This window comes from Pteropus vampyrus, unplaced genomic scaffold (genome assembly GCF_000151845.1).
Source record: "Pteropus vampyrus isolate Shadow unplaced genomic scaffold, Pvam_2.0 Scaffold179, whole genome shotgun sequence".
Taxonomy (NCBI): domain Eukaryota; kingdom Metazoa; phylum Chordata; class Mammalia; order Chiroptera; family Pteropodidae; genus Pteropus; species Pteropus vampyrus.
In genome coordinates, this window is record NW_011888960.1 from 1,837,297 (window position 1) to 1,852,922 (window position 15,626).

Below are 15,626 nucleotides of genomic sequence, written 5' to 3' on the forward strand. Positions count from 1 at the left end.
ATGATTCCAGCCAGCTCGAAGCCCCTTCGTTCCTGCCCTGGGCGGTCACGCAGCAATTCCTGGGGAGAAACTGAGACCCGTGAGTGCCCTCACTCAAAATGGCCCCAGTCTGCTGGGCGAAGCAGGGTCAGCCACAAGCAGTGGACAGGGGAAATGAGCTCGCAGTGACCTCAGGCCAGGCATTCTCCCCTGTGGGCCTCCACATCCCCTGTGAGAAAATAAGGGGGTGATCTAAATTAAGAGGGCGATCTCCACCCTCTGTCCCTCTGACGGCTAACGCACAGTGTTTCTATTTCTGCGTTTTCTGTTACAGCATCATCATTCCCACAATCGCCGGCACTGTTGGAACACTTGCTGGACGTCAGACAGTCGGCTCGGTGATTGACATGATAGCAGCGATCGGTTATCAGGCGTGATGATTCATCAGCCGTGAACCCTTGACCGATTATCTCGTCTAATCCTGACAGCAGCCCCGTGTGCAGGGGGTCATGGCCATCCTCACCCTGAGAGTGAGCAAGTAGGTTCCACAGGATGAGCTGTCCTCATCCTGCTGGGATAGGGACCCAAAACCCAGGCTCGTCATCACTAGGTCACGCCCAAGTCACTAAGCACGTGAGGTGGGAATTATGTCTATTTTACTGATAAAATAAACATACCTGTGGCCCAGAGTAGGGAAGTGACTCAGTCCACATCATACTGTTTGACATGGTGGCCTCTGAGGATATCCTGCTTCTGCCTCCCTTTATTCCGATTGTCTCGACCGAGGCATCCGAGAAATGTGCTTGGGCTTCGTGACTCTCCCTCACCACTTGGGACTGCTGTCCCGTTACTCTGGGCCCACGGCTGAGCTCCAGATAACTGAAGGACCGGCCTTCGGCAGGTAGGTCTGGCTTCAGATGAGCGGAGCCCTCACGTGGAAACAGAGACACAAACCGTGGAAGGTCCCACCCGTCCACGGCCTGGCTCCTCAGTGACACTCGGGGAGGGGACTTACCCCACCAGGGCCCTCGCTCATGCTTCATGTTCGTCACCTTCTTTGTGGCCCAGGACAATGACAATCTCCACTTGGCAGGAAATCAAGGTCATGTGGGAATCAGTGACTAGCGCCCACGGCAAATTGTATCATCAAGGATAATTCTTAAAACTCCAGCAGATTGTGGAGGGGAGGGGGTTGTTTTTCCCCTTTGAAGGAGAGAATTTGGAGGTGTGGCCAGCAGAGAAAGAGGTGGTGTTGAGGGGCGTGGCTGCGGCTTCAAATGCTCCTTGGCCAGAAGCCTGTTCCCTTTCAGCGGCCGCCATGGAATGAATGGTGGCTTAATTCCTCTTTGCAGTCTTCCCATTATAGACTCACCTTTCCCCAACTCCCCAGGAGCAGGGAAAAGTGGAAGCTGCTATTTGATTTCTGAGGGCCGAGGAGGAGGGTGACTCATTCCGTGAGCAGAGGGGGCCTTGGGAAGACCTGGGCTTTTGTTCCCTTTGGTACCAAAATGAATCATTGACCTCACCAAGTCACAGTGGCCAGTCCCAAACTTTCCTGGGTAGAAGCAGCCCAAGTATCGCAGATGAGTCAGGTGGGGCGCCATCAAGGGCGGGGACCAGCGTGAAAGGCTGAGCCCTTCCTCACTCCTCCTGCACTTTGGCTCATGGAGGAGGCCAGACAGGTCTTGGTTCTCCTTGGAGCGAGGTGGAAACTGGAACCAGAAAAGGAAGTTGAGGTGCAATGCCTCTAACCAGACCGGTCAGCAAGGCGAGGACCACCGACCACACACTAGCGCTGTGTGGGACTATTCAACAGATTCGTTTGATCATTCATTGATTCAGGCAGGGGGTAAAGAGCGTTGACTGGATGCCCACCAGGCGCTCGGCATTCTGTCTGCTACCAAACCCCCAAGCCTTCTCCAGCCTGCAAAGGAGAAATGTGATTCCCATGCACGGACGGGGAAACTGAAGCACTGGCCAAGGCAGCCCAGAGCCTTGCTTCTTCGGCCCTGTGTCTGCATCAGTGGGAGGAGCGTACCCATCCCACGTGTCACCACCTGGTTTGCTCCAGGAGAGTCTGGAAAGCCCAAGACTTTTCCCAACGAAGTCGCCTGGGTTATTTCAGAAGAGGAATCTGCCGCAAGGAGAAGCAGAGACTCGAGCCTGTCCTCTGGGGCCTCAGCATCCCAGAGGCCGGAGGCGTGAGCCATTACGCGACCATGCCCCGAGTCCTGGCCGTGGTCCAGGCTGTGCCCTGCGGGCCGTGACCCCTGCTCCACCATGCTCTCCTCCTCCCTTCCTCAGCATGGAGGAGACCGAGTGGTGCTGGCAGCTGCTTCAGCATCTGGCAGAACATTCCGCACCATAGCCAGGGCCCCCTCACTCCCCAGCCATCCTTGGGGATGACCGATGACTCATATTTCCACTTTCAATGCAAGGCCAGGCACTGGATCTTTCATGACCAACAGGACTGGCCATACGGGCATTGGGAATAAGGACATGAGCTATGACATCAGACAGAGCTGAGTTCAAATCCTCCTGCTGCTGCCCGTTGGCTGTGTGATTTCAGGCAACTAGTTTACCCTCTCTGAGCCTCTGCTTTTCCCATTTGCAAATGGAGGCCACACCCATCAACTCCGATGTCTTCTTTACCGAAAAAGTTTCTTCCCTTTTGCTTGCGGCTCTGAAAAGTGGACCATTTCCTTCTATCCATTTTCTTCTTTATATAGTCACCATTCACAAGCCAAGGAAAGACGAAGCCGAAATTAGATTTCTTAAAACGGAACAATAGTATTTATGTATCGTTTACTTACTATGTGCTAAGAATCTACTAGCAGGTGCTATCACCAGCCCCAGTATAGATGAGAAGCCTGAGGCCCAGAGAGGTAAAGATGAGAAGCCTGGGGCCCAGAGAGGTAAAATAACTAGCCTGAGGCCACACAGCCAGTCGGTGGCAGAGCTGAGATTCTCACCCATGCTGCCTGGTGTCAGCGTCCATGCTCGTACTCATTATGCCAAGAAAAGGGAAGATGCCGCATGATGCACGTGGTGTGATGCTGGGCACTCAGTGAATTCCGAGTGTGTTTGCAGCCAGCATTATTACTACTATATTCTGGCTTTGCTATCGCCAGGTCTGAGTCTCATCCTTGACCGTGAGAAGAAGCGGGTCGGGTCTCCCTGCCCTCCTAGCCAAATCCGAGAGCTGAGGGGCGCTTGAGTTAAAGAGGGGCAACTGGTCTACCCCAATGTGTGGTCCCCTGAGCACGCCAATGAAACATTCCTTCTCTCTGCCCTTGGGCTACTGACTTCATGTCTCTGGGCCTCAGTTTCTCCATCTGTCAAGTGAGGATGCTCTGCTCTACCTTATCTTTGGGCTGGGAACGGGAGAGAAGGTGCCAGATGTGCACCGAATGCTCTGGTAAAGAGTGGCAGGTCGTCTGCAGACTCTGTGGCCCAGGCAGCCTAGCACCAGAGGCCCGTTTTAACCACCGGGCCCCACTGCTTCCCACATAGAATGCTCCTACCAAAAGGCAAAGCTTGCAGATTGGGCCCCAAATCCCCAAACCAAAAGGCCAATGAGATGCTGATAACAGAAGACGCACCTGAACGAAGTATCCCCGTGAGGTTATAAGCGAAAGGCTAGGTACAGGATTATTGGGAAAAGACACATAAAAAGAATGCAGGGCTAGCAACATTCATAACACAAAAGAGAATCTGAGGTAAAAAGCATTCGATTGAGTGATAAGGGAACCCTTCATTCCCGCCTCCAGGTGCCACCCCCAATGGGCTTCCTGTTTTTATTAGCCTTCCCAGACCTTTTCCACGCATCTAATTCTTCCATTGTCATTTCGCGGCCCAAACAGCTGCCTTTACATTCCATGAGGGATGAGCCGGCTCCTCCCGGCCTCCTCTCTGCTGCTCGCAGTCACTTCTTGGAGGCTGCTGGACCGTAGAGATCTTTCCTGCTCGGCCCTCTCTGACGAGACAAGGCGTCGCCCCTCCTTTCCCCTGTTCCCCAGGCCACCCCCGCTTGCCCGCTGTCAGGGAAGTAGGGAGCTTGTCTCCCAAAAGGAGTGGAGAGAAGATGAGCAGCCAAAGGACCTCCGCCCGGCGAGCCGCTGGCACAGCCATCTTCAGCACTGGCCTGTGAGTCAGGGCCTGGCTCACAGCAGATACCCAGCAGAGGTGTGTTGAGTGAACTTAAACTGAACCCTTAGGCTGTAAGATTTTGTTAGTTCAACCCAGAAACAACATGATGAGAAGTTCTTGTCTGGCAGCATCGGTCCTGAGCTACAGAGAAAAATTAATTTTCTATTGAAGATGTTCAGCTAGGAAATATGTCCACTGGAACCTGCCAAGCCCATTCCCATCCCTTACTTCCTTCATTCAACGTACATTGTTTTTGCTCTTGATGTTGTAAGAATGAAAAATTGTGTAAAGCTTCGAGCAGCTAACGCTGTAAAGGGACAGGAAGTTCTCCAGCCATCATCCAACCTGTGGGGCATCAGCTGTTCGGTGCAGATGTTTACTGAGTACAGTGCAGTAGGGAACAAACACTTCTTGGAGCTTACGGTCTGAGGGGGAAGGGTGATGAACATCAACACGATTATCACAGCAAGAGCCAGGCAGCCCCACGCGAAGAGTCACCTTTCAAGACTCTCACTCTGGAGTTTGGCCAGTCTGGCTTAGCGTCCCGGCTTCTTCACGTACTTCATGTGACCTTGAGCAAGAAGTTTCAATTAAGCTCCTTGAGGCTCAGTTTCACTATCTGTAAAATGGAAATGATAATTAATTTTTTCCCCCCGGGGTCATGAGAAATATAAGAAACAACTCAAGAGGCTGGCCTGTCATTTTTATTGTTCTGATAACGAGGATGGCAATAGAATAATTATCCAATGAATGGTACAGAGTGGGGAGGGGAATACCTCTTCCTGGAGAGGGGGTGGTGTGGATGAGGATAATTTTCAGGAGAAGATGGTTGCTGGTGTTGAGTCTTAAAGGAGGGCTTGGATTTTTCTGTAAGGAAATGGCCGAGAGTGAATCAGTCCAAAAGTAGAAAAATGAATGACTCAGAAGGTCATTAAAATAAAACAAAGAATCTAAACGAAATGACTGGGTTCCTTAAAAATAGGACTTTGCATTGCCCAGCTAAGAAAGCGTTAGTCAGGCGGGGGAGGTGGTTACTGGGAAATCTCACCCAGTTCAGCATTATTGAGAAGTTGCGGGTTCCTGGAGCCTTCAAGTGTGGGTTGCGCAATCTCAGGGTGTCAAGCTGGTCCAGGGACTCAGAGGGAAGTGTTTAGGGTCAACATTAGGAAAAGGAAAGGAGCTGCTCGAAAAGCAGAGCTGTTTTGAGAGAAAGTGGTTAAATGTGTTGGAGGTATCCGGGGCGGGTCCACAGGCCAGCAGACATCTGTTCCCAGGAACCGAGACATGGGACATCTGGAAGGCAGGGACGACGCGTGCCCAGGGGTCTGGGTCTGATCCCAGGGTCCTGCAGCCCGTCCTCACTTTTCCCCATGCTCTCACACTACAGGGACGCGGTGGCTTTCTCCATCCGACTGATGGAACTAGGCAGATGGGGCCCAAGTCCCCGCTCTGCCACTTGCTTGCTGTGTGATCTTAGACAAGTCACCCCACCTCTCTGTGCCGCCATTTTTTGTCTATAAAAAACGGAATCATAATATTTACCTCACTGGATTATGGTGGGGAGTTAATGAAACATATGCCTGACCCATATAGGTGCTCAGAAAATGTTAGTTCCAGCACCTTCTCCCGTTCTGTTCTTTCTTTTAATTTCATCCTTCCCTGCCTACTTGATGATTTCTTGCTGGGAGTAACCGTGGATTCTCCAGGCAAATAATTGAACGCCTCCTATCTGGTACCCTGCAAGTAAGGCCATTGATTCATTTGTATAATTCAATTTACATTTATAAATATCTATTACGTGATGAGCAGCATTCTTGGAATAAAGACAAATGTTATATAAAGAAAAGGGATGAGGGGCGTACAAGAGATAAAGTGCCATGGGGCCAAGGGGTTGGGAGGCAGAACCCAACATTTACGGTGCCCGTACCATGTGCCAGGCGTGGAGGTGGACATGTAGGACAAGCAGGTCGAAGTGGCACAGGCTGGGTCTTCAGAGGGGCCACAGCTCAGCAGCAGACGACGGCAGAGGAGGCCCGTGGAGGCCCATGGAAGGCTGTGACTTTCCTGTCTTGGGCAAGAGGCGGTGACACAGCGGCCGGGTTCTGAAGGGTGAGCATGCATCAGGTGAATAAAGCCGGGAAGGGCATTTTATTTATTTATTTATTTATTTATTTATTATTATTTATGCCTACAGTCCCTGGTCTTCCTAGGTGGTCTCCCATCCAAGTACTAACCAGGCCTGACCCTGCTTAGCTTTCGAGATCAGACATCGGGCTCGTTCAGGGTGGCATGGCTGTAGACCATGGACCGTGGCTCCACTGGGGCACGAACCCAGGACCTTCTGTGTGTAAAGCAGACATGATAACCGCTACACTATGGAACCATGTCCCAGGAAGGGCAATTTAAATTGAGGAACAGCCTATGCGAAGGCCCGGCCACATCTAAGGACAGAATGTTTGGGGAACACTTGGGTACCTCTTTAGAAGAAGTGAAATGGAAACTTTCCCTTTAGCACGGGAGCTGGCACAAAGTGCTCAATAATAAAAAAAGAAAATTGGTCACTATTATTGTCGAGTGGTCCACAAACTTGACCCCTCGCGGTTCGTCGACATTGCTGAGACTCACTGCAGAGCCCCATCCCCTCCCCGGCTGAGAGCAGGCTCAGGGTCAGAGGTGGGAGAGAAGCGATCTTCAGACAGGAGAGGCTGTGGTGTGGGACAGGCCAGCGCACATTTCCTGCTACAGGGAGGCTGGGCATGTCCCTCCTCCTGGGGCCAAACGTTCTGTTCCTTTCCCCAAACAGAACTTCAGGGGCCAACCGGCTGCTGACCAGCGCTCTGCTAACAAGAAGGGGAGCCACGCTGGGTCCCATGTCATCTGCTCGTCCCGATGAGCCAGGCCTTGGGGATTCCGCTGGCCTTGGGGAGCATTTAGAGAAGTACCCAGCGAGTCATCTTCCCTGTGTGGTCACACTGCCTGTCAGGGCTGCGTGGGGCAGGCCTGGGAAAGGGCGGATTGCAGCACCGAATGGTGAGAACCAGGCGCTGGGCCCCGGAGCTGCCTCCCCGGGTCTGTTACCAGGTGACGGTTACGTCATGGGTCCGCTCATGCCCCGGACCAGTGTGCGTCGAGTGCCAGTTGTGCAGCAGGCGCTGCTCCAGTCTCTGGGGACCGCATCCCTGCGTCAGTGAGTTGACATTCTGGAGGAAAATGAGTTTCCCTGATGATGTCCTTCTGTATTTAGCGAGGGTTGACCCTGTGCCAGGTCCTGTAGCACGTACCGTGCTGGCAGGTTCTCATCTAATCTCCTCCATAGCTTCAGGTCTCATAATTTTTATCCCATTTGACAGATCACATTCTCCCACTCTGAGAACTTCCCCAGATCCAGCCATCATTGCTTCTCAAAAAGGGGTGAGCTAAGGTAAGGTGCAAACGATGACACCCAGCTTTGCTCCCAACTGGCTCACGGTGACCTAACGGGGCAGGAATGACGGGCCTGGCATCTCTGATAACAGGCCCCACCCGCCCAAACCGCTGTCCCAGCTCTGAGAGCTTCCAAATGCTTTCAGGGCCTTGTAATAACTCCCTTTCCCAACATTCCTTAATCATCATTACTCTGGACTCAGGCATTTAATTGCTCATCTCTTTCTTCATTGTTTCATGAATGGAGAATTTCTTTCAAGAGTGGATTGGGGCAAGAGCAGCCCTGGACCAAATCATGCTGTGGGCGAGTCCCCCACACCCTCCCCGCTGCCACCACGAATTAACATTCTGCCATTCACTCACTCTTTGCCCATGCATGAGCCCCGCTGTGTGGCGGGGGCTTGGGTCAGGAGCCCCCAGGGAGGCAGAGGAAGAACCAGGCCTCCGTGGCAAGGGGCGACCGATGGAAGGCTATCTTAAGAATCTAATAAATGCACTTTTAAAAACTTGAATGGATGATGGCGGGCCATTCAGTGGCAGAAGCCACCCATAGACACGCGATCTCGTCAGCTTTCAAGAACAGTTTATAGATGGTCACAGGGATGGGGAGCAAGGCATAGGGAATGCAGTTAGCATTAATGTAAGGGCTAGGCAGAGAGCCAGAGGAAAGATCATTTTATAAACTGTATAAATGTCCAAACAATGTACTGTATACTTGAAACTAATAAGAGGAAATTTTTAAAAAATTAAACGAGATAAAGAATATGCCTCCTAACATCTGCAGCCTTTGGATGTGACAGATGACCATGGTCTGACAGCTGTCTAAGAGACAGCATCGAATTTAAAAACGAGGTTGTAGAACAGTATAATCCACTGTGCAGGAAACGTGAGTAGATGATAGATAGATGATAGATAGATAGATAGATAGGTAGGTAGATAGATAGATAGATAGATAGTAAATAATAGATACATAGACAGATAGATGATAGATAGATAGATAAATAGATGATATATAGGTAAGTAGATGATAGGTAGACAGATGATGGATGCTAGATAGATAGATGAGAAATAATAGATAGATAGATAGATGATAGATAGATAGATAGATAGATAGATAGATAGATAGATAGATAGATAGATAGATGATAGAAAAAAGGAAGGGAGGGAGGGAGGGAGAGGGGGGAAGAAAAGCACGTGGACCTGTTACCCAGAGGGACAGGCCCCTCAGCTGCCCGGCTCCTAAACGGAGGCTGGTCTCAGCATAGCCTGACCATCTTCCCCCAAATCCCAATCGCAATCCTGAAGTATTGCCAAATGTGTGGATTTTGTTTTTAATTCTCTTTATTATGAAATACATATATAAAGAGTATACAGGATCCGGTCCACCAAACTGCCAGAAATAGAAGCCCTTGATAACCGGCTTTAGTGCTGGTTTCCTACAGAGATGAGGGACGACCTTCCCATTGCCCAGGGCTCTGGAGGCTTCTGGAATTCCATTTAACTACCTCTGCTCCTCTCCCAGAACCCCTCTGTCCACCTCATGCCTGGCTCTCTACGCCCAGCTCCGCCTGCAAACTCTCCTCCGCTCCCCAAGCTCCTGCCGTTCTTTCCTGTCTTCTTGCCCTTCCCGGCATTTCCCGCTTGGCCAGACCAAAGCTAAGGGGACTGAGCATCGGGACCACACAGACGGTGGGCCGGTACTCCAGCCAGGACGCTGCTCTTCTCCACTCTTCCCACGGTCTCACTTGTACCCGCAAGAAACGATGCCATTTTCCACTCTTTGAACAATTAATTTCTTCTCTGGATTATATGAATCTTATATTTAAAAAATAATTGTACCCCCATTTGGGCCTGTCCCCAACATTGCAGGGCCCAGGGAAAGGGAGCAAAAGGAGGCCCCTGACCAGTGCCTGACGGCCCCTTCCCTTCCTGTCCTGATCCAGCCTCTGGGCAGCTGTGGGGACAGCCCGGCCCGCATTTGTTCTGCCCACTACTTCACGTCCAAAAGCAGACCCTTGTTCACCCCCGGCCCTGGAGTCCCTCGAGAGATAGGACCTGGAAAGAGACCTATGCAGGCTCTGGAAGTGGACTTGGGAGCAGTTAGGCAGGGACACACAGCTCCTGGGTGCCCGGATCATGGAGCAGGCGTTACTACTGCATCCGGCCGGGGGCAGGACGACCAGCATCTTTTTCCTAAATTCTGTATTGTTGGAATATTTTACATCTAGCAGAACAGTTACGATTATTACGTGGCCCCCAAATTGCTCGGCCACAGTCGGAGGAACCAAGACAACTGCAAAATGACGCAGGAGTGGAGGGCACAGTGACGGGGGAGGGCTGCGCGCCAGGCAGACCTGTGACGCATTTTGGATTTTGTCACTTCTTAGCCGAGGGTCCTCGAGCGAGTCCCCTTAGCTCTCTGAGCTTCGATTTCCTTCTCCGTCAAACAAGAATCACGATGACCACTTTTCAGGGTTATTGGCCTGATTGAATGGCCGGGAAAATGAGTGGTCCAGAGAATTTAAAAATGTAATTATTACTATTTTTAAAATGTTAATCAATGCCAGGAATATTTTGACGATCCTCCTGGGTGGTTTCAGCATGTTTATTTCCTGGTCCTACCCACTTCCTTCTGTCATCCACAGCCCTTACCTCACCACCACCCTCCCCGCCCTGCCACTCCGGTAGCCAACTCATCGCTCCTGCCCCTCCCCCTCCCCCTGCACCAGCCTTGGATGCAAAGGGCCAGGGGACACACTTTCTCTTTTACTTCCGGCTGCTCTTTTGACCTTCGCCCTCTCCCTGACCCATCTCAGACCCTTTTTCTTACCTCTGCAGAAGGAGCGAGAATGAGATCAAACCAGTGCGTCACCCTTCCCAAGCTTATTTGCATGTTACACTGGATTAAGCTGAGACTTTACTGCTTGAGGAGCAAGCAGAGGTACAGGAGAAAATAAGCTGGCCTGGGAGCCAGAGCCCCGGATTCGAATCCTGAGTCTGTACCTCCTAATCGGGGGGTCTCGGGGGAGTCATCACCACCTCTCTGAGCCTTGGCATCCTCATCTATAAAGTGGAAGAATGGTTTCTACCCAGCAGAGCTGTCGCAGATCACCGATGACATGGTCCCAGGATTTTAAATAAACAAAAGACCTATGCCCTTTCTAGGACACGCACCTTGGTACACATGTGCGAGGGTTTTTTCTAGTTATATAATTAAGAATAGGATTGCAGGATCATGAATAAAGCTGGGAAAACTGGCGATTCAAATAGAGAAACGATACCCCTCGGCACGCATGAAAATCAATTCCAGGGGGATCGAGGCCTTCGCTGTGGAATAAAAGCCTGAAAACTCTTAAAAGAATTATTCTGCTATAAAAAAAAGGAAATCCTGTTATTTGTGACAATATGGATGGATCTTGAGGGCATTATGCTTAGACAGAGGAAGGCAAATACTGTGTGATCTCACTCATAGGTAGAATCTAAAAAATACCAAACTCGTAGAAACAGAGTACATTATAGTCGACAGGGTCTGGGGTGGGAGAAAGGGAGAGGTGTTGATTAAAGAGTACGAAATTTCAGTCTCAGGTGAATAAGTTCTGAGGATCTAATGTATGGCATAGTGACTATATTTACAACGTTGTATCTTATACCTGAAATTTGCTAAGAAAGTAGATTTTTCACACACACACACAAAAACACACACACACACACAAAATGGGAACTTTATGCGGTGATGAACGTGTTAACTAATCTTATTGTGGTAATTATTTCACAATATGTACGTATATTAAATCATCACACACACCTTAAACTTCTGCAATGATATCTGTCAATTATAGCTCAACAAATCCGGGGAAAAAATCTTTTGGAAGAAAATATAGAATATATTTGTGATCTCAGATAGAGAAAGATTTCTTAAGCAAAATACAGAAAGTCCAACCACAAAGAAAAAGATCGATACATTTGACAAAATTCAAATGATTTGTCATGAAATGACAAACCATAAATTTGGAGAAGATATTTGTGATGTGTAATCGATAAACGATTAGTATCCAGAATAGATAAAGGAGTCCTACAAATTCATGGCTCTCTCTGGGTGGGTCGGGAGGGAGGGGTACACAGGGGCTTCTAAGGTAGTAATGATAATCTAGTTTCTTAAGCCAGGTGATGGATTCATGGATATTCTCTCTATAATTTTTTAAATTATACGCTTGGGTTATATACCCTTTTTCATGTATATATTACATAATTAAAAAAAAAAACTATACATAGAGAAAAGGCTGGAGGGATTCCAAATGAGATGGCGTCTTGGTAGTGGACTTATTTCCCTTTCTATTTTTCTGTATTTTTAAGATATTCTTCTGAATTTTTACAGTGAAAGAGCATTCGATTACAGCGAGACAAAAAGAAATGAAGAGAGCTTTTCCCTCGAATGTGCTCAGAGGAAGAGGAAGTAAGAGGCAAAGGGTAAAAACTTCGGGCTTCCCCTGATTCTGACAGTGACAGATGACACTGGAATTTTGAGGCGAAATGCTAATGAAGAAATAATGAGTTTTCACTGTTATCCCACAATTCCCTTCAAAGGTGAGTCCCCGAGTCCCTCTTCTCAGGAAATCCCTGCCAGTTTCAGGAGTGGGCAGACCATGTTGATGCTTTTTGGAAACAAGAGACGTAACCAAGGAGATGAAGCCGCAGGGCTCAACCAGCTCTTGGCAGGATCGATTTCAGATAAAGACCTTGGCACGCATCCCCTTTCAGGAGCCTTAAAGACCAGATGAAAGAGAGGAGAGAGAGGAACATCTCCGAGTTGAGAGAAATAGCGGAGCTAGAAGATGGTTTGAGGAAACAGAATCCAACGGTTGCCATCCATTTGGATAATTCGATCGCCATTTAACTCGGGAGCTCTTCGGTTCCTCTTTCCAGTATTAGCACGTTGTTTGCCTTCTCTCTGCCATCATCACGGAAACGCCCCACACGACATCAACTCGATCGTTCACTCTCGAAGAAGCAGCACCGGTTGTACTCCACGCACCTGCGGCGGCACCTGCCATGTGGGGCGGGGTTTGTCTGGGGCCTGGAAACACAGGCGAAGGAGACAGACAGCTCGCGTCAAGCGCACCTTTAAGAGCGGGAGGCAGGTAGAATGGCAATTAGAATGGGATGGGAAATGCTTCGGTGAGACGCTGTGGGTCACAGAGGAGAGGCATCTAACCCAGCCTGGGGGTGACAAGGAGGGCAACCGAAAGGGCATGGCCCCATGTATCGAGTCCTAAAGGATGAGTAGCGATAAACGAGGGAAAGTGGGATCAGGGTGAAGAGCCGTCTTCCCGGCGGGGAGGACCGTAAGGGCGAGGATGGGCAGGAGAAAAACAGCGAGGACGGGCGTGGTAGTGTGTTTTTTTCTGGAGTGTGATATTGTGATTTGTAATAAGAAATATATATTTGGTCTTCCGTTTCTGGCACAGAGCTCTTAAAACCCTTGGAATTTTCTAAGTGATGAGAACAATAAAGGTGTCTTGATATGCATAAAAAGCCCCTTTCAGCTACACCTGAGTTTATGTTAATGAGATGACTTTTGGACAGCCCCTAAGGATGGTTGCCTGGGGAACCAACCAGGTGATTGAAAGGTTGGAACTAAGCCCTCACCCCCACCTTCAGGAAGTGGAGAGAGGCTGGAGATTGATTCTGATCACCAATGGCCAATGATTCAATCGATTATGCCTTTCTAATGACTCCTCTATAAAACCCAAAAGGCCTGGGTTCAGAGAACTTCCCGGTTGGTGAACTCATGGAGAATCAGGGATGGAAGCTGCCCACAGATGGGATGGAAGCCCCATGCCCTTTCTCCCATGCCTTGTCCTATGTACTTCTTCATTTGGCTGTTCATCTGGATCCTTTATAATAAACTGCTAAACAAACGTAAGTAAATGTCTCTCTGAGTTCTGCGAGCTGCTCTAGCAAGTCAATTGAACCCAAGAAGGGGGTCCTGGGAGCCTCCCATTTAGAGCTGGTCACTCAGAAGCACAGGCGACAACTTGGACTCAAGAATGGCATCTGAAGTGGAGCAGTGTTGTAGGACTGAGCCCTTAACCTGTGTAACCTGATGCTCTCTCCAGGTAGAGTGTTAAAAATTGAGTTAACTGCTTGGAGTGTGGAAAACACATACTGGATGAAGCACTGACCACAAGGCAGGGCCTGGCCAGGGGAGGCTGGAGAAGTTACAAGGAGCCCTGTCTAGAAGATTTCTTTCTTACGGGGTCGAGGGACTTAGACTCAGTCCCTTGGGTCCAGGGAACCACGGAGGTTTTTTCACAGGGAAGGGAGGTGGCTAATTTGTCCTTTGCGTTATGATCAATCTGCCATTTAAATGACACATTCGATGACATCATAAGCCAAAGAAAGTTTAGGGCACAAACCACAGGCAGATTAGGTAAAGGGCAGGTACAATTCAAACTTGGGGAGAGGGATCCACGTCTGAATCTTGCCCTATTACTCACCAGCTGTGGCACGTCACTTACATTCTCCGGGCCTCTGTGTGCTCGGCTGGGAGCAGAGGGGACAGCAGGGGGGACTGATGGGCGCATCCAATGAAACGCCACACGTGGAAATTCTGTGTAGATCTGTATTTGCTTAAGAAATCTCCCAGGTGTATTGTTAATCCAAAAAGTAAGTGGCAGAATACGATGTATGATACGATTAACCTTAAAAGGCAAATAAAAACAAAACATATGCACAAAGAATGCAGAGGAAAAATGTTGGAAGGATTCCACACCAAATTGAAAATAGGGATTACTTCCAGAGAGGTGGAAGAAAATCAAGATTAGAGCTAGTGATCAGAGGGGGATTTAGTCTAATCTGTAAAGTTTTCACTTTTTTACACAGAAAATGTATCTCTACGTTACTTGCGTATTTAAAAATTAATTGTACAGTAACCTAACAGAAGCCCTTGACAGAGAGCGGCTGTTCAGGAGGCGTCCTCTCCCTTCTGCTCACTTATGCGGTGAGATTCGGGGTCTCTCCAGGTCTATTTCCTAATTCACCCTAATTCCAACCCCAGTCCAAGTTCTCAGCTATTTCCGGCATGTCATAACCACTCAGGAAATATCTGTGGAAGATCTTCTCTGATACAGTTAGTGGGTCTCTTGGAAGTGGGTTAAAGGTCTCCACTAGCCGACCCCCAACCCCGAGGTCTCCCCTGGGGGCCACCTGAGGGACCGGACTCAGTCCTCAGCAGGGTCCCTGAGGACACCATCATTCCTCCAGCCTGGTAGACACTCAGCTCCTTGGAATCACCCGTCTCCCACCTCCATTCCGGCCCCAGAGCTCCTGGCCGGGTAAGCCAAGCGCTGCCTGCCTCCACTGCTGTCCCAAGGAAAGGCTGGGTCGCCCCTGGCCCACCGAAAGCCAAGTCCAGTGAAAACCTTCAGCGGTGGTCGCCTTTGCTGGAGGGGGGGGAACCAGAGAGATTTTGCTCTCCGTTACGGACCCTTTTCCCAGTTTAAGTATCTCTTTTAATGTTATAAGTTAAATACTATTACTTTAGTTAAATAATTAGTTCATGAAAACAAACAAAAAAGATTTCACAAAAGCCAATTCTGTTTTAATAACTCCGATTTAGGCCAGATTAGCGTTCTCGATGAATGTATGATTTGGGGGAAGGGGGCAGGGCAGAAAGAGCACCGGTCTTTTGATGACTGAATTTGAGGGGTGGGCGTGTGACTCTTCTGGAGATGGGGGCACAGTTGATGTCTGCAACCAGAACGCCTCAGCACTTTCCGGGGCTCGGTGAGGATTTCTTAAATTCAAGTCGCGTAGGAAGTCATATCTAGGGGATGCTAAAAATACAGTGGTTTTGTAGAGGAGTTAAAAAAAAAAAATGAAAAGAGATTAGAATAAACTCACAGAGCAACGAGAGGCCTTGGTTATTCTGACAGATCTCGCTTTGATATAGACGTGAGACCAGAGAGGGTGTGGGACTTGAGGTCCAGAATCAGATGCAAAGTCAGGGGGCGGGGGCTCTGATATGACCACAGAATGAACACTCGACCCTCTGACCACCCTGTGAAGTGGACACT

The 15,626-nt window shown here is 49.3% G+C and overlaps 1 long non-coding RNA gene and 1 pseudogene across 1 annotated transcript; both read right to left on the bottom strand.

Annotated features, from left to right (window-relative positions):
• Window positions 1-3,694: 3,694 nt before the first annotated feature.
• LOC111746216 lies at window positions 3,695-5,200 on the bottom strand. The gene is made up of 2 exons (XR_002783019.1): window positions 4,905-5,200; window positions 3,695-4,747 (listed from the first exon to the last, which is right to left on the bottom strand). It is a non-coding gene; the product is annotated as an uncharacterized LOC111746216 (long non-coding RNA).
• A 1,113-nt stretch (window positions 5,201-6,313) lies between these two features.
• Window positions 6,314-6,429, bottom strand: LOC111746222 (annotated as a pseudogene).
• Between the last annotated feature and the right edge of the window lie 9,197 nt (window positions 6,430-15,626).